The sequence below is a fragment of the Tachyglossus aculeatus genome, chromosome 2 (assembly GCF_015852505.1).
Source record: "Tachyglossus aculeatus isolate mTacAcu1 chromosome 2, mTacAcu1.pri, whole genome shotgun sequence".
Lineage (NCBI taxonomy): Eukaryota > Metazoa > Chordata > Mammalia > Monotremata > Tachyglossidae > Tachyglossus > Tachyglossus aculeatus.
The window spans coordinates 32,179,601-32,199,748 of record NC_052067.1 but is presented as its reverse complement, the minus strand read 5'-3'; the positions used below and the strand labels follow the sequence as shown (position 1 = coordinate 32,199,748).

General features: G+C 42.1%; 1 protein-coding gene across 5 annotated transcripts in view; it reads right to left on the bottom strand.

The window, feature by feature from the left end:
• TBC1D5 (TBC1 domain family member 5) overlaps positions 1-20,148 on the bottom strand; it is a 498,550-nt gene that overhangs the window by 444,574 nt on the left and 33,828 nt on the right. The window lies entirely within an intron of this gene.

Below are 20,148 nucleotides of genomic sequence, written 5' to 3'. Positions count from 1 at the left end.
TTCTTAGGATTAAAACAGTGAAATTTACATCGCAGCAGAACTAAAAGTAGTAGCAATATTTATTAAGCTGCCAACGCTCAGCCCTCTACTATGCATTGGGGAAGTACCCAATAATGCAAAAAGTTCCCGATTCACGAGGAGTTAAGACACTAACCAGGGAGATAAGCAGAATATTTTTAACAACTACAGTGGTCAAAATAATTGAATATACATAGTACAGTGCTCTGCACACAGTAAGCACTCAATAAATACGACAATGAATGAATGAATGAATACATATATGTATGGATGTGTGTATGTGTATGCACATATACACATATATAAAATATATACACAGGAGCTTTTAGGAGGCTATGAATCATATGTTAATTTTACATAGATCCTGGATAAATACCTCCTTTTTCAGTCTTCCATGCTTTGTCAAGCAAATTTAACACAGCAGAAATAAAGTACTTGTCTCATGTGGTCATTCAAAAAAGTGCACAAGTAATGAAAATGTGCACGAGCATCACTGATAATTTCACGCTCTCATACTTGCATTTCAATTCACTTTTTAAAAGCACATTTCTCCTGGCTAAATGCATCAAGAATAAATACACCTCTTGTTTAAGATACTATGTTACATTATAAATAATAGCTGTGGCATTCTACAAAGATTTAAGTGTGTTAAAAATTTCAAGTTCATCGTCTCAGGGTAGACTGTTAATTTAGGGGTAATATTATAGTGCAATTCAAGAGAGACAGTATTTCCACAATAATGAGTAAGCACCCAAATTGGCAAGAAGAAGAGTTTCTAAAAAGTTACTTTCAGGACTAAGCCTCAAAGAACGTAGAGGATTTTAAAAGGATAACAGACCACGTCCCCTGGCCGGTCACAAAGGGTGAGGGACACAGTGGATGGGTTGTGGGCCACACAAATCCAGGCAGGAACCAAGGTTGCATAAAAGGATAACAGACCACGTCCCCTGGCTGGTCACAAAGGGTGAGGGACGTAGTGGATGGGTTGTGGACCACACAAATCCAGGCGGGAACCAAGGTTGCACGAGGGGGTGCTGGGGACTCGACTCGCTATGGCCTTCTCCATCGGTCAATCACACTGACTGCTCTGAACACAGTTAGGGTCTCGCTGTTATTAGCCCGGGAGGCTACAATCGAAAATGAATACCCACACATAATCCCGATCCTCAAAACATTTACCAACTAGGGGGGAGGACAGGCACGGATTCCTCCACAGGGTCCCATGCCTGTAGCTTTCCTTCCGAAGACGTCTTCACCCAACGCGGGAGCTTAAGGTTACTCAAATGCCCAAAATTCATCAGGAAGGTGAAGCAGAGACTGCAGCAGCAGCAGCAGCCTGTCCCTTCAAAGTCCTACACCATACGATGTAGATTGGGGGCAGAAGGCAAGGGGCAACCAATCTTCCACTCTTCACATCCCACCCTGGATCAGCAGGGATTGACTCATCCAAGGTGCTTCCTCAACAATGGCTGACACTGTCAGGTCTGAACTGATTTTGTTTCCCAAGCCACAAACCCATTGTTTAATGAAGTTAGAGGACATCGGCGGCAGCAGTTGGGCAGTTTCTGGACAGGCTCCGTTTTTCTACTCAACTACAGCTGGACTGAACTGAAGAGAGTGATCAGTTCTAGCTTGAATTGAAGTAACTGAATAAATAAATAAATAATAATAATAATGTCATTTATTAAGCGCTTACTATGTGCAAAGCACTGTTCTAAGCGCTGGGGAGGTTACAAGGTGACCAGGTTGTCCCCTGGGGGGCTCACAGTCTTCATCCCCATTTTACAGATGAGGTAACTGAGGCACAGAGAATTTAAGTGACTTGCCCAAAGTCACACAGCTGACAATTGGCAGAGCTGGGATTTGAACCCACGACCTCCGACACCAAAGCCCGTGCTCTTTCCACTGAGCCACGCTGCAGGGAGGTGCATTCTAAAAGCCACATTCAGGCCATCTCTAACAAACACATTTTAGGCTTAACTAAGATTTTACTCCTATATTACCTTATCGGTACCAAAAACATGGCCAAGTAATGATGATCTTCTTCAAGCAGGAAAGCAAGTTCGTTTTGTTGTGGGTTTTTTGGAGTTTGGATAATTTTCATTATCCTTGTCCATAGGATTTTTGCAAGAAAATGCAAAGTCTCTATCCCCGCACTAATTCTCTTATAGCAAACTTGACTGCCATATGCAGCAATGAATATCTTTAGAAAAATGTGTCATCTACAGTGGGTGATTTCACAAAGATATTGTTTAAGGAACACAGATGACAACTGCCATCCTTGCTAGCCATCTCACAGCGCAGGCTGGCTGGTTTGTAGTCACACTGTACAGAAGCATCGTGGCTTAGTGGAAAGAGCCCGGGCTTGGGAGTCAGAGGTCATGGGTTCTAATCTCAGCTTCGCCACTTGTCTGCTGTGTGACCTTGGGCAAATCGCTTCACTGTGCCTCAGTTCCCTCATCTGTAAAATGGGGATTAAGACTGTGAGCCCCATGTGGAACAACCTGATTACTTTGTATCTACCCTAGTAATTAGAACAGTGCTTGGCACATGGTAAGCGCTTAACAAATACCATCATTATTATTATTAGTAGTATATTCATTCAGTCAATTCGTTCACTCATATTTATTGAGGGCTTACTGTGTGCAGAGCACTTGGGAAAGTACAACAATAGAGACAATCCCTACCCACAATAAACTCACAATCTGAGGGGGGTGGGGGTGGGGGAGATATCCAAAGATATCCAAAGATAACATAAGGTTCAGTACATCAATCAATCAATCAATCGTATTTATTGAGCGCTTACTATGTGCAGAGCACTGTACTAAGCGCTTACATCCTATAATAGATTCACCTGGTCTCTGGAGAAGTACTCTAATGAAGGCAGTAAGTGGCAGGCAGATATACACATGGAGGGTAGGCGGGTGAGTGACTTTGTGTCTGTTTACTGTCCATAGTCTCTCCAGGAAAGAGGAGGGTAGACTGAAGACAGAATCTTTGAAGTCTCAGCACCAGAAGAGACCTAACACCTGGGGAAGCCCCAACGGGCCAATTTTGGGAGAAGCCCCGCCTGCCATTCATTCATTCAATCGTATTTATTGAGCGCCTACTGTGTGCAGAGCACTGTACTAAGTGCTTGGGAAGTACAGGTTGGCAACATATAGAGACGGTCCCTACCCAACAGCAGGCTCACAGTCTAGAAGGGGGAGACAGACAACAAAACAAAACATATTAACAAAATAAATAGAATAAATATGTACAAGTAAAATAGAGTAATAAATATGTACAAACATATATACATATATACAGGTGCTGTGGGGAGGGGAAGGAGGTAAGGCAAGGGGGAGGAGGGGGAGAGAAAGGAGGGGGCTCAGTCTGGGAAGGCCTCCTGGAGGAGGTGAGCTCTCAGTAGGACTTTGAAGGGAGGAAGACAGCTAGCTTGGCGGATGTTGGGAGGGAGGGCATTCCAGGCCAGGGGGAGGACGTGGGCCAGGGGTCGACGGCGGGACAGGCGAGAACGAGGCACAGTGAGGAGGTTAGCGGCAGAGGAGCAGAGGGTGTGGGCTGGGCTGTAGAAGGAGAGAAAGGAGGTGAGGTAGGAGGGGGCGAGGTGATGGACAGCCTTGAAGCCGAGAGTGAGGAGTTTTTGCCTGATGCGTAGGTTGATTGGTAGCCACTGGAGATTTTTGAGGCAACTCTGCCCGAGTCGAGAGTCATCAGGGAGCTAAAGACTCAGTCAACTCTGCTGGAAGAGGAGGGCACAGAGGCCTTCTCCACAAACTCTGGTCTGAGGGAAAACCTAAGGTGGAAACAAGTGGCCCATACAGTCCTTAAGGAAAAACCTGGGAACAATTAGGAATGAATGCCTGAACACAACAGGATCCTATAACAGAAATAATAAGCCAGGCACTGTACTAAGCACTAGGGTAGATAGAAACAAATCAGGTTGGATACAGTTCCTGTCCCACATGGGGCTCTCAGTCTAACAGTGCTTGGTACATGGTAAGCGCTTAACAAATACCATTATTATTACTATTTTACAGATGAGGTTACTGAGACCCAGAGAAGTTAGGTGATCCTCCCAAGGTCACACAGCAGACAAGTTACAGAGCCGGAGTTAGAACCCAGGTCCTTATGATTCCCAGGCCCATGCTGCTTCTCTACCTGCAGAAGGACCACTTGAGAGGAGTATTGTACTTCCGCTTTGTTAAGTTTTCTTGGCAAAACATGGAAGACTGACTGATAAAGGAAGCATTTATCCACGGCCTATATAAAATTGATGTAGAAGACTAGGGATGGGCAGTTACAAGGTGTGAATGTGAAGTGTGTATACATAACTAAAGGCAGTGGGTGTACCCACTTTCTTTCCCTCTCTGACTGGGGCTCTTGGTGCGCTCTCTAGGCCTGCTTCTCTAATCATGAGGCCCACTAGCTGGCAAATGAACCTTATTCTAACCCAGCCGTGACTGACTTGGAAATTGGTGGAAATGCCCCTAGGGAGGGGAGTCCTAACATGGAGCTACTCTGAGCTGCAGTGCTGTAGAGCTAAAACAGGGTGTCAGTTTGGAAACACGGAAAGTACCGTTTGTTGTAATTTGAAACTACTTGAAGCAGAGGACTGCAGATGGGTCATGCTGAACAGGGATTATATATGCAATTAAGAAGGGAAATCTTTCCCAGAGAGCTGACACCTTGCTCATAAACGAACGTGTAATGGATAAAAACCCTCAACATGGACTCCAGGTCAAAAATTCCTTCAAAAGTTGCACTTACTTGCCATGAGAGAACCTATATTCACTACAAATGAATAATCGTCTATTTCTGTACCTTTTAGAAAAATGAAAAATTAAGATAAATGGTCCTTTTGGATCAGGTAGAAGAGATAACATCTTGTTGGTTACTGAGAAAAGCAATAACATGGCCCAACTGTCAGGGTCAGAAAAGCAAAATGGTTAATTACTCAGAAACCAGGTTTTAGAGCCATTTTTATTTACCACCCTATTATCTTTGTTTTGCCCCTAGTTTCCTCAAGGAAGTAGATTCCCCAACTCTGTTCCCACAATGCTTGCCAGGTAGCTCTTACTATGCAGAAATGGTTTCACACACCTTACCCCTGTGTCAGCCACCCCGGAACATCATACTGAAGTGTGGGAAAATAAGTTAGGAATCCTTTGTGAAAGGAAATCTGGCACTGATTAGAACTGTTATATTAAAAACAGGTTCCCATATCCAGGACTGTGTGGACAGAAACAATGTCTATTTGAAGAAGGGCTTACCTAGAGTGGGCCACTATGCAAGAAACAGTCAGGAATTTGGGAAATCTTCGTCAAAGAAAAACTCATTAGGAGACGCAGAGACACCCAGGGACAGTCACAGACAGAGAGATAGAGACAGAGAGACAGAACAAGTTGCTTACTAAAACAATTTACAGGCTACAGGACTTTTCCAGGTGAATGCCCTCAGTCTGGCAGATTTTCTGATGTCAACCTTTGTACACACACAGACTTCCTAAAAGAACACCTCACATATCCTACAGCAGGATGACCTATTTAATACTAGGTGATACCTTACGACAAACTCCCAACTTCATTTAAAAATGCCTTTTAAAACCAACAACTATGCAGAGAGCCCAACAACCATGAGAAGATAATCTTAGCCTAAATGATCAGCAAGTATTTCTTAAATCTTCCTGCATAAAAAAGCTTTTAACTGATCACAGAAATCTACCTGCTGACAGTCAAGATCAAGGGTGCGGGGCTAAGGTTTTCATGTAGGGGTACCTCAAGTAAATGCGGGAGGACAACCAGTAAAGTGGCAACAGTGGCAATTTCTTATCAGGCTCGCTGATAGGTGAGAACTTTGGAGGGACCAGCAAAAGTGGAGCAGCAGCAGTCACAGGAGAAAAAAAAATCCCCCAAACCCCAAACCCTCCCTTAACCTCATGGCAATCTCTGGTTATCTCCCCATCTTCCTCCTACTAATACTCTCCAAACTCTCAAAGTAAGTTGTTGAACCCCACTTCTTCTCGCTGTTGTGGGCAAGGGAAGTGTCTATTGTTATACTGTACCTCCCAAGAGGCTAGCACAGCACTCTGTATGCAGTAAGCTCTCAATCAATACAATTGACTGATCGACTCTCCTCCAGTTCTCTCCTTGACCCCCTCCAATCTGGCTTCCACTCCCTTCAGTCCACAGAAATTGACCTTTCTCCTGGAAAAATTACTTTTTTCCTGCCAAATCCAAAGGCCTCTACTTCATCCTAATCCTCCTCAACCCCTCAGACTACCCCCTTCTCCTGGCAACACTGTCCAACATTGGTTTCACTACCACCATCCACTCCTGGTTCTCCTATTTCTCTGGTCATTTTTTCTCAATGTTTTTCACAGTTTCCTCCTCTGTCTCCCACTTCTTTATTATGGGAGTACCTCGAGGCTCAGTTCTAAGTTTCCTTCTACTTTCCATCTACACCCACTCTCTCAGAGAACTTAGTGGCAACTCATTTACCTATATTACACAGCCCGGCAGAAAGATCTCAAGGATGCAGAGATCTCAGCAGCCATGCTTGGAGGTGCCGAGCACAAGACAAGCCATCGACTGATATGCCCCCAAATCCTGCTTACTGGATGGCGATCCCACTGGGAATGACGGATGAGCCTTGATTTGAAACTTCCTGACTCACCATAAAGGAACTGATTGATTAGAGTGGTAGGGTTTGCTCAGCCCCACTTGTACTCTCTCTCCCCTGCCAGTTACGTATCCCATGGATATGGAGTGTGCAGTGAGAAAGACCGTGGTAAGGGTGCAGTTCAATACCAAGGACCCACTAAGGTTCTTTCTGGGCAATGCCCACTTTTAGTACAACGCTGATACTGTGCTGTAGATCCATGGCTCATGTCTGCCAGCTCTCTTGTATTGTACTCTCCCAAGTGCTTAGTACAGTGCTCTGCACATAGTAAGTGCTCAATAAATACCACTGATTCCCATGGCTTCAACTACCATCTCTACAATTATCATTCCCCTTTCTACCTAGTCCACAGCGTCACATCTCCTCCTGCTTTCAGGACATCTCTTCTTGGATATATCACTGACACCTCAAACAATGTTCTCTCCTCCAAGAGGCCTTCCCAGACTAAGCCCCACTTTTTCTCATCTCCCTCTCCCTTCTGCATTGCCCTGACTTGCTCCCTTTGCTCTCCCACCTCCAACCGCTCCAGCCCCACAACCCATAAATATACACACATATATATACACATATATACATATATAAATGAATAATAAATATATATAAATAAAATTACAGATATATATCTGTATATCTGTATATTATATTACATATAATACAGTATATACAAATAAATAAAATTAGATATATGTAGATTTATTACATATATCTGTAATTTTATTTATGTATATTGATGTCTGCCTCCCCCCAACCCTAGAGTGTGAGTCGCTGTGGGCAGCATATGTCACTGTATTATTGTATTGTACTTTCCCAAGTGCTTAGTACAGTGCTCCACACACAGGAAGCACTTAATATGACTGAATGTCCAAAACAGAATTCCTCATCCTGTCACCTTACCCTGTCTTCTCCTAGACTTTTTCTTAACTGTAGACACCACTAGCCTCCGAGACTCACAAGCCCATAACCTTGGCATTATCTGTGACTCCTATCTCTCAATCACCAGTCATCGGTATTAGTTGAATATTTTCTAAGTGTAGTAGATCATTTTTCAAAGTGTTAGTTGCTGTGGAGAGCCGCAAACTAGGCTCTAGATGATTCCCTGCCCTAAAGAAGTGTATAATCTAATGCACAGGAAAAGAATTGATATAAATTCACAAATAGAAAAAAAAGGAAACAAAGGGGAAGGAACATAAAACATAAAAGGTATAAAGAATACAAAACGGTGGAATATACAGAGGCATTTATGGAGGTGTAAGCCTTGTAGATGTATGTAGAGATAGACTAAGGTAACTGGAATAATAATAATGGCATTTGTTACATGCTTACTATGTGTCAAGCACATTTCTAAGCACAGGGGTAGATACAAGGTAATCAGGTTGTACCACATGGGGCTCACAGTCTTAATCCCCATTTTACAGATGAGGTAACTGAGGCACAGAGAAGTTATGTGACTTGCCCAAAATCACACAGCTGACAAGAGGTGGAGTCAGGATTAGAACCCACAACCTGACTCCCAAGTCTATGCTCTTTCCACTAAGCCACGCTAATTGTCATCATATAGCCAGAGAGAGACAGAGACATATAGCCATCAAATAACCTTTCCTGGCCTCACATGTTTGATCAAACCTTTTAACATAGGACATAATTGTGCCTCCTATTACTCTAAAGTTAGATAAGAATATCTATGCATGGGTAATAGATTTAGATAAAAGGGGGAAAAAACTGTATGATTTTGTATTTCACATCCAGCCCCATTAACCAAAACAAACACTCCTGGGTTTACATGCACAGGTTCTAGCCTCATATTCCCGCTTACACCATAAGTCAAAAAAGTGGTCCTCCTGCACATTCACCAGGTTCCACTAATAGTGACAAGTTCCACTGCACTTCTCAAACTCCACGAATCACCAATCACTATTGAAGATCACTTAATAAAATCAGTTGGTTCCTTCGAAGCAAAAGTGATTTTGAAATCGAGATGGCATTTTTGAGATTGGCCATTAAAAAGTGATTTTAATGGTCAATGTCAAAAATACCATCACAACGGTGAATTTGGGATGCCAGCACTCTGGATTACCAGACCTGCCTACCTCCAGTAGAGCAAACCAAGACGGCTGGAAGCCCAATTCCTGCCTTTAAAAAAGCTGGGGAGGCTGTGGTGGTTAGTGACTAAGGACAGATTGCAAGGAGTGCTGAAGAGTCTGGGGATTCTGTCTCAGAGGGCTTCTTTATTTGCTTCTTTTAGCATTATCTCTTTTATCACATTATTATTCTTAATTCATTATTCCTGCTCTTTGTAACTCTCTTCCCCCATACACACAGAGAGCTTCATGTGACTGGAATTGTACCTTATCATATTATACTGTATGGACCCCTGTGCTGAGCACGTATAAATGCAAGGTGTAACTAATGAACCCCTGGGTAGGTCTTTTGATCTATTCTGAGTCCCCATTCCACTAATGCTAAAATGGGAGAAACAAAATTGAAGGTGGCAACACCACCTTCTTACATTAATATTTGTATGAGTTTCTGTTTGACAATACAAATAGAGCTATATCCATCCTCAGTGCGACGAGTGCAGTCACAGGGCACCAAAGCTCTAAAATGAGATTTCCATTTATTCTCTTTTACCCTACATCTCAAACTTCTTAATGTTTATTGAGGACTACTTGACAACATACTGATTACTGATCGAGAGTTAATAACTGAGATGCTAATTAAGTCCAACTGGACTGAGTTTCAGTCACAGGCTGATTTCTTCAATATTGGTTGCTAGACAAACCAGGATTATGAGCATACATAAGTTTATCTCATTCCCACATGAACAAGATACCACATTAAATCTATGCAAATCACCCTTTTCTTCCTCCAGTATTCTGCAATGACTATACACAAATGACCGGAAGCAATGGTTAACGATTACAATCATTTGACTTTAATATTTATATAATCAGTCATCAAATATGCATACTAATTGATTTCAACAGACACTTCGGTATTTTACTGATCAACTTTAAATCTCTATATCATACCCTTATTTGGGAGGAAGCTTTACTAATATACATGTCTCATAATTAACTCTTTACTATTACCTAGGTTAAAGCTGACACAAGCACCTCAACTGAATAGTGGTACACAGATAAATACAAACTATCCTAAAACTTTAAGTAAGAGAAACTATTTTCAACTTGGCTTAGTGGAAAGAGTCCGGGCTTGGGAGTCAGAGGTCATGGGTTCTAATCCCAGCTCCGCCACTTATCAGCTGTGTGACCTTGGGTAAGTCACTTCACTTCTCTGTGCCTCAGCTACCTCAACTGTAAAACGGGGATTATGACTGCGAGCCCCATGTGGGACACCCTGATTACCTTGTATCTACCCCAGCACTTAGAACAGCACATAGTAAGCGCTTAACAAATACCATAATTATTATTATTTTCATCAAAACACTTCTAGTCATTTTGAATATGTAATAAGTTTTTTCCCTGATTCGGTAAAAGGCCTTGGATAGGTGCATTTCATTTCCCTTTCAACAATTCTTTTCTTATAATAATAATTGTGGTATTTGGTAAGTGCTTACTCTGTGCCAAGCACTGTTCTAAGTGCTGGGGTAGATACAGGGTAATCAGACTGTCCCACATGGGGCTCACACTTTTGATCCCCATTTTACATGAGGTAAATGAGGCACAGAGCGGTTAAGTGAGTTGCCCAGGGTCACACAGCGGACAAGGGGCGGAGCCAGGATTAGAACCCAAGTGCTCTGACTCCCAAACCCGTGCTCTTTCCACTAAGCCACGCTGCTTCTCTGATACCACTACAGTCCTATCTCCTACAAGAAACCTTTCCAGACCAATCCTTCCTCCTCCCCTCTGCATTGCTTATGCACGTGGGTCTGTATCCTTTCAGCATTTTGATACTCATCCCAGGCCCACAGCCTACACAATACACACCTCTTGATACTCTGTTGCTTCCCCTATTGCCTGTAATTTATTTCAATATTTTTGCCGTAAACTCCTTGAGGGCCAGGATGTCTACCAACTCTACTGTACTGTACCTCCCAAGCGCTTAATAAAGTTATTTGCTCAGAATAAGCATTCAATAAATACTATTGATTGATTTCACCTGTTTCACTCCTCCACAACCATACTCTGAGATCACCAATGATATCCTCCTAACCAAGAAGAAGGGACTCTAACTCTATCCTTATCATGCTCCATCTCCACAACCATACTCTGAGATCACCAATGATATCCTCCTAACCGAGAAGGAGGGACTCTAACTCTATCCTTATCATGCTCCATCTCTCAGCAGCCTTCAAAACCAAGGACCAGTGTTTCAGGGCATCTTTCAGGACATCTCCACTGGGACGCTCCATTAGCACCTCATCCTCAACATGTCCACAACTGAACTGCCACCTTCCCTCCAAAACCAACATTTCTCCATTTCGATTATCCTCACCACCTGCTTCCTGGGGATTGAAGCCTACGGCCTTGGTACCATCTTCAACTCCTCAGTGTCACTCTATCACCACACCCAATCGACTGTTAGGACCTGTCAAATTTTCCTCAAATATATTTCTTGGGCCAACTCCCCTGCTTCAAGACTCATCCTATCAATCAAGATTAGACTGTAGTATCAAACTTCCTGGCTGGTAATAATAATAATTATTATTATTATCATGGTTCTTGTCAAGCACCAAGCATTGTTCTAAGCACTGGGATAGATATGAATTCATCAGGTTGGACACAGGCCCTGTCCCACATGGGCTCACACTCTTAATCCCTATTTTACAGATGAGGGAAGTGAGGCCCAGAGAAGTCAAGTGACTTGCCCAAGGTCACACAGCAGACATTTGGCAGAGCCGGGATTTGAACCCAGGTCCTTCTGCTTTCCAGGCTCACGCTCTATCCGCTAGGCCACACTGCTTATCCAGTTGGGCTACCCTCTTCTATTAATACTGCCTTCCCCCTCAATCCAAAAGAGTTCAGCCTTCCTAAAAAAAACCCCACCTCCTTCAACAAACCTTCCCTAACTAATCCCAACTACCCTAATTCTGATTAACCTTTTGGCTCTTCTTTTGCTTTATGTCTTCACTTACTATGCCCTCCTTTGGCACTTGAGCATTTGGCTAGCAAAGCTTTCTATGTTTATCTCCCCTGCTAGGGTACAAATGGGTAAAAACATGTCTTATACTTCCATTTTACTTCCCAAGCCCTTCGCAGCGTCCCTTACAATCAAAAGGTACTCGATAATAATTATAAAAATTGTAATATTTGTTAAGTGCTTACTATGTACCAAGAATTCTAAGCTCTGGTATAGAGACAAGATAACCAGATCTGTCCTATGTGTGGATCACAGTCTTGAAACCTGCCGGTCTCAGCTCGGCAACATTGCCAAGATCCGCCCTTTCCTCTCCATTCCAACCGCTACCCTGCTCGTTCAAGCTCTCATCCTATCCCGTCTGGACTACTGTATCAGCCTTCTCTCTGATCTCCCATCCTCGTGTCTCTCCCCACTTCAATCCATACTTCAGGCTGCTGCCCGGATTGTCTTTGTCCAGAAACGCTCTGGGCATGTTACTCCCCTCCTCAAAAATCTCCAGTGGCTACCAATCAATCTGCGCATCAGGCAGAAACTCCTCACCCTGGGCTTCCAGGTTGTCCATCCCCTCGCCCCCTCCTACCTCACCTCCCTTCTCTCCTTCCCCAGCCCAGCCCGCACGCTCCGTTCCTCCGCCGCTAATCTCCTCACCGTGCCTCGTTCTCGCCTGTCCCGCCATCGACCCCCGGCCCACGTCATCCCCCGGGCCTGGAATGCCCTCCCTCTGCCCATCCGCCAAGCTAGCTCTCTTCCTCCCTTCAAGGCCCTACTGAGAGCTCACCTCCTCCAGGAGGCCTTCCCAGACTGAGCCCCTTCCTTCCTCTCCCCCTCGTCCCCGCTCCATCCCCCTCATTTTACCTCCTTCCCTTCCCCACAGCACCTGTATATATGTATATATGTTTGTACATATTTATTACTCTATATTTATTTTACTTGTACATATCTATTCTATTTATTTTATTTTGTTAGTACGTTTGGTTTTGTTCTCTGTCTCCCCCTTCTAGACTGTGAGCTCAATGTTGGGTAGGGACTGTCTCTATATGTTGCCAACTTATACTTCCCAAGCGCTTAGTACAGTGCTCTGCACACAGTAAGCGCTCAATAAATACAATTGATTGATTGATTGATAGTAGACTGTAAGTTTACTGTAGACAGGGAATGTCTGTTATAGTGCTACACTGTACTCTCCCAATCGCTGAGTACAGTGCTCCCTGCACACAGTAACTGCTTAATAAATACAACTGACTACCAAGAAGGAGGGAGAACAGGTACTGAATCCCAGTTTTTACAGTTGAGGAAACTGAGGCACAGAGAAGTTAAATGACTTGCCCAAAGTCACAGCTGGCACGTGGCAGAACCAGAATCTGACTCCCAGGCCTGTGCTTATTATTATTATTGTTATTAATAACAACAGCAATAATAGTAATAGCGGTATTTGTTAAGTACTTACTATGGGTCAAACTCTGTTCTAAGCACTGGGGCAGATACACAGTAATCAGAATGGACACTTCCACTGTCCCACATGGGGCTCCCAGTCTTAATTCCCACTTTACAGATGAGGTGACTGAGGCACAGACCCATTAAGTGATTTGTCTGAAGTCACCCAGAAAATAAGTGGCAGAACTGGGATTTGAACCCAGTTGTGCTCTTTTCACAAGGCCACACCCCTTCTCTGCTACCATAACTAAATCTACTACTACATCCATCTATTTATCGAGGCTATGAAACACTTTAGCACTTTTTGTTTATTGTCCTTATATTCTTTTGTTCACTTTTAACCTTTTCGATCTTTTCTCTTATGCCCATCCCCAATCCCCTTTTCTGTACACTTTCTCACTGGAATTTAGTACAGTGCTTAGCACACAATAAGCTCTCAATGAATACTTTGAATGAATAATTTCACAGAATTCTGGAACTTAGTGGGCCCTCAAAAGGAAACTAGGCATGCACGTGACCACCTTTAAACCACCTGAAGAAAATATCTGTCTCCACTTTAATTGTCCAGGAGAAGACTCTATAATAGGGGAGGGAAAGAAATATTCTGGACAGAGGGCCACATTTCAGAACTTGAGAGGCATGTCGAGGACAGTAAGCAAAATCCGTCTGATCATGTAAATAAGGACTGAAGTACGGGGGCTAGGACGCTTAAAACTTTTAAGAGCAGCTGCTTCCACCGACGGCAGTTCCCAGTTGGCTGAGAACCAGCTACGGATACAGTTAGTAACCACTACATGATGCCTTATGAGGGGTCATGGCATTCCAGGAGTTTGCTAACTGCATCCACAGCTGGTGAATTAAAGTGTGTGGCAGGGAGCCAGGCCAGATCTGGCCCACGGGCCGGATTAAATCAATTAGCAGGCCGAATCCGGCCTGCCGGCCATATTTTACCTACCACTGCTCTACAATCTCCTTCAGCAACCTAGTCTAGTGACCGCCCCCCATCTTCGGAGTTTAAGAAACCCTAATTTTTCCTACTACAATTGAAGCCTGATACTTTTTTTTAGTTCTGTTCTGGGTAAAAACAGAAAAACTATTATCAATGCCATGGCATTTCCTTCATATTTTGGAAGACTTATTAAATCCCACCTGGGTTCTCTTTTCTGAAGGGCTGATTGAGAAAACAATGAAAAAAACTACTTTAACCTTTCCTCATAAGAGCTGATTACCAAATCCTTAATGGTATGCTACTCTGCTCTTGAAACTGTCCACATTTTTTATATCATGCTTCAACTTAAGGGGCCAAAAGCAGCACCCCAGGAACTGACTAAGAAAATAAAGAAAACTAATTACTTTAGAGTTCCTACAAGCTATTTTCTTCCTTCCTTCACCCGGCTTTTTAAACTTCAGCACTAGGCACGATTATTTCTGATGATTTCTACCATCCTTGTGCATTACCAAGCCTAGCCTATCCTTATATTTATGTAGTTTCTCACCCCTAAATGAATTACCCTCTACTTGTCCCTATTAAGCGTCATTCAATTTAAATCCACCCACTTCTCCAACTTGTTGGAAACATTTTAATTCAATTTTCCAAGGTACTACCCACTACGCCCAATTTGGTTAATCATCAAGCTTAATAAGTATACTCTCCATTCCATCATCTAAATCATTAATAAAAATGTTAAATAGTACACTTTGGGAAACTCACTAGATATGTCCCCCAAGCTAATAATGAATAATTAATGCCTACTCTTTGGGAATGAACCTTTAACTAATTGCACATTCACTATGCCACAGTCGGATCGAAACCATATTTTTCCAGTTTTTATTAGAAATGATAGCTACCAGGAAATGAAAGTCCTATCAAGAGTTAAGCTGTTGTGCCTGAGTCAAGGTGTGCATATATATATATTTTTTTTCCTAATACCCAATGAGCTTGTAGGTCAGACATATAAAACTCATTCAGATGGATAAAACACGCAGTTACACTCATACATGGCTGTACCATGCAACAAATTACTAATACATTTTACAATAAATAATGCATTATTATATACAAGAGTAGCTCTCTCTCTCTCTCTCTCTCCTCCCCCCACGAATTCACCCAGGGGATTTTCCTTTTGGGACCAAATGTCGATAGTTAAAGGACATAGCTGGCACCGGCCTACCCCAACATCTGCCAGTTGTCTGGCTGCAAGTTGGAGAGACCAACATTACCACTTCACCCAGGGGAACCACAGCTTTTCCTACGGTCCAAACCCGAGCCAAGTGCCGAAGCGCTTAGTACAGTGAGCCCTACAAAGTAAACCCTCAATAAATCTGATTGAAAGTGCTAAAAAAGCAATTGGGGGAGAGCTAGAACTATACTTTTCCTCCCCTTCCCCTCGACTTGGACTCTGGAGTCAGCAAGACGTTTCACATGGGTCACAGACAGCTATAATGTTGACACATAATTCACTTGTTTTCAGGACAGCTTCCAATAGTGTGTCAGTCACAGAAGTTAAAAGAGCCTACAGATCGGCCACGTTCAATTTGTTCAATTAATCTATTCCTATCTCCTTTTGCATCGTGTTCATTACTGCCTGTCTTTCTAGGTGTATCCACTGGATAGATAGCTACTTTTTGAAGATTGATGTAAAGGCTATGTATTTGATAAAAAAAACACAAATAAGCTAAAAAATAGTCACAATATAAATACTTATACTAGATTTTATGAAATCTGAGCTACTCTGCTTTGGATAGCAACAGTTATTAAAATATTAAGGCTCCAACCCGAGAGAAACAAAATGCCACCCTAACCAGTAAGTTTAGAATTTAACAAAAGGAAAATGGGAACTTTGGCATCACATACAGAACTTACTTACGAATGTCTCAAAGGAATCAGAGTTGAATAGGTTTTGCATAAAGTGGTCACTCACTCTGTGGACCAAATTGTAAAACTGTCTTTTAAAAAGAATAACATTCTTTATATACAGAGATAAAAACTTATTCAATTTTTCTATGAGGAAAAAATGCCACATCAAATTTGATAAAACATTCTTTTGGTAACTATAAATCATATACTTATACACTATTAAATGATATGGTTTTTGAATATAGCTTGATCTATTAACAATACTTAACGTCACCACAGACACAGTGATGACACTCTGTCCAAAATAAGATCATCTGTACAAAGTGAGCAGGAGAAACCATCTTAATGGACCCAGCAACTTGGTTATCAAGAACTGATATGTGCTTTGTAACCATTTGCTTCAACCAGCAATTTCACTATAGTTTCAACTTGATATGAAACACACGTTAATCTTTGCCAAGAGACTGGATTTGCTACGTCATTCTGAATCACTGGAAGCTCCTATAGTTCAGATTTCTTCACTGCTCATCACAACAGATAAATGCAAATTAGATGTGTATATGTATATATGTTTGTACGTATTTATTACTCTATTTATTTATTTATTTTACTTGTACATATCTATTCTATTTATTTTATTTTGTTAGTATGTTTGGTTTTTTTTTTTCTCTGTCTCCCCCTTTTAGACTGTGAGCCCAATGTTGGGTAGGGACTGTCTCTATATGTTGCCAATTTGTACTTCCCAAGCACTTAGTACAGTGCTCTGCACATAGTAAGCGCTCAATAAATATGATTGATTGATTGATTGATGTGTAAAATGGAAGAAGCAGTGTGGTCTAGTGAAGAGAGCCCGGGCCACGGAGTCAGAAGGACCTGGGTTAGAATCCCACTCGGCCAACTGCTTGCTGTGTGACCCTGGGCAAGTCACCTAACTTCTCTGTGCCTGTTTTCTCAACTGTAAAATGGGGATACCTGTTCTCCCTCTTACTTAGACTGTGAGCCCCTTGGGGGAAAGGGGCTGTGTCCGACCTGACTTGCAACTATCCCAGCGCTTAGGACTGAGTTTGACACACTGTAAATGCTTAATACCATTTAGAAACAAGAAAATCCCTGCCAAAATCTATCAATTTTGAGGCTCCAAAACTTCAGAGATGCTTCCTTCTATAATATCTGCAGCTATTCAAAGGCAAATAGAAAAATCTTTACAGCCAAGTTTGACAGTGTGAGCTCCTTGTGGGCAGGGAACCTATCTACCAACTCTGTTTCACTGTACTCTTCTAAGCACTTAGTACAGTGCTCTGTACACAGTAAGCACTCAGTAAATACCACTGACATATATGGAAGCAACAAACTACACATTTCCAATACTGAAGAAGTTAGGGTATTACTTCCATATCATAAGCCTTTTTGTGTTTCTGACATTTGTGTTCTTACATGGTACATGTGTATACTTTTATCATTTTACTATAATCATACCTTTTTTTAAAAAAGAGAGACATTTCTGTTTGACCTGTCTTTTCCATTGGGTTATAAATTCCTTGAGGGCAGGGATTTTGTCTTCTATATTCCCTGAAAATCCCCCCCCCCACCATGCCTGGTGCAGAACTCTGCACGTTATATAAATATATATTTACATATTTATAGATTATATAGTATATACAAATCTTGTATATGTACAAGAGATCATCATAGCATATTGTAGCTTTTAAAAAGCAAAGCTATGACCTTCTGTTGCACTGTACCCTCCCAAGCACCTAATACAGTGTTCTGTACACAGTAAGCTCTCAGTACATGTGGAAGCAACAAACTACACATTTCCAATACTGAAGAAGCTAGGGTATTACTTCCATATCATAAGCCTTTATGTGTATTGATATAAGATAGCAATCAACCTTTGAATGTGATCCTTTCTAGAAGTTCCCACTGTTATATCATATCTCTGTTGATTTGAATTCATATAGCACTTTTTCCTCTACGGAGAACAAGTCACTTCACAAAATCTTAAGTATCATTCTATTAGGTATACTACAGTGGTGGAAAGCGAGTGAAAAATATCATGCTTAGGCCATCCTCCTCCTGTTGAAGATGACTCACTTGCTGTAAATGTAAAACAGTCAAAAATCTAACTCCTCCCACAATTGATCATGTGCTTTTAACATTTCACTGCTTTTCAGAAAACTTCCTTTCTCTTTTGAACACTTCCTTTTTCATTTCCAAGAGTTTTATACTAGTTGATTTTTACTGCACCACCATCAAGAACATTATTGAGACCCTCCTGTGTGCAGAATATATTCATATATACGAAATGTGAATGCTACCCTCAAGGAACTTACAATCTAATGAGGAAGTCAAAGAAACGTAAACTGATTAAAATTCCCTAGTTAAGAGTGTAGGAAGAGATACAATACTGGCAGATAAGTAACAAAGAGGAGCATAAATGCTGAGGAACCTGGAAGTAAGGTATGAACAGAAGATGGGGAATTTCATCAGGGTATGCCCCCTGAAGAAAGTGACTTTTTAGGTGGAGGAAACGTAGTTTGGCAAGGCTGAAAATGAGGAACATTCCAGGAAGAGGGAAAGGAATGGAATGGGGACTGGAGATGTGACAGCAAAGCCAAATTAATACTCTATTAGTAGATCACTCTGGAGCACCAGAACTAGACCAGGCATTACCCTGCTAATTGTAAGATGAGACCCATTAAGTCATCAGCTTATTCTCGGTCTTCTTGCTGCTGCCTAATTTAAAGTGCTTTCTGATGAAGCAATTTTACAAACTGTGGAAGCTGGTGACATTCATGTAGGGAGGTGGACCAAAGCAGTTGAAGATTTGGTCAGTGTGTTGAGGTCAGGGAGGAATGTCAGGGAGAAGGAGCAGATTAGGGCTTAAAATGAAAGGGAAACAAGAACCGAGATCTGGTTCCTGAGAAGAGATGCCAAAGAGACCCCACGCCAGAAGTACTGGAAAAATGGCATGATGAGAATAGACAGACACTAAGTCCATGGACCACACGTAAGAACTTGTGACAACTTTAAGGAGATGAATACATATTACATGAAGAAGTTGAAGGAAAAGAATTTCGTGGCCTAATGGAAAGAGCATTACCCTGGGAATCAGAGGACCTGGGTTCTAACCCCAGTTATACCATTTGTTGCTTCGTGACCTTGGGAAAAGCACTTAACTTATCTATACTTCAGTCTCCTCATCCGTAAAGTAGTGACTAAATATCTGTGAGCATAACGTGGGATCGGAACAGCATCCAACCTAATGATTCTGAATCTGTCCCAGTACTTGGCACAGGGAAAGTACTTAAATACCATAATTATTGTTATTATTGCTCTTGGCCGAGAAGAAGAATTGCTAAGGGGTAATAGTAGTAAAGGAATTTATCGATCACTCACAAAGCATAATACATAATAGACTTCCCCAAGTAGATAGAAGTCTATGAGTACTAGGTCCAAGGCTGAGCCATAGGCAAATCCCAGAACTGGACCCCACCAAACTACATCTCAAGGCAAACGGAAACCTCACGTGACAATAAGTGTGGACACAATTGCTAGATGTCTATAACACAAATGCTCACCTACTTTGAATTCCACTGATTAAAACAAAGATACACTGCTTCTTATAGTTACTGTGACAGATTCCTAACTGTGGTTTACAAAGCGGATTGGTGCACAACTCTATCTACTGCTGAGGTCTCAGAGATTTTCTCTTTCACAAGTATAATCTGCTATCACCAGGAAATGTATTTCTTTCCCCCCATTTGTACCAATTCTCTAGCCAGCTTTCTGAATGGTTTGGTTTGAAATCACACAGCTCTCACCAAAGACTAACCCAGCACAGTCTAACACTGGGGCAAAGGAGATGATGTCACATGCATCTCCTTGTCCAGTATTTGCCAAGGCCACCAATGGCCAGCTTATTGCTATTTCACAATGAATGCTGTTGACCATTAAAGGACTGTGGGAGATGGTACGGACAGCTCAGGACAAACCATCATTTGCACCACACACCCTCTTTCAATCTCTAATAATGTGAACAAGATATAGTGCTATAC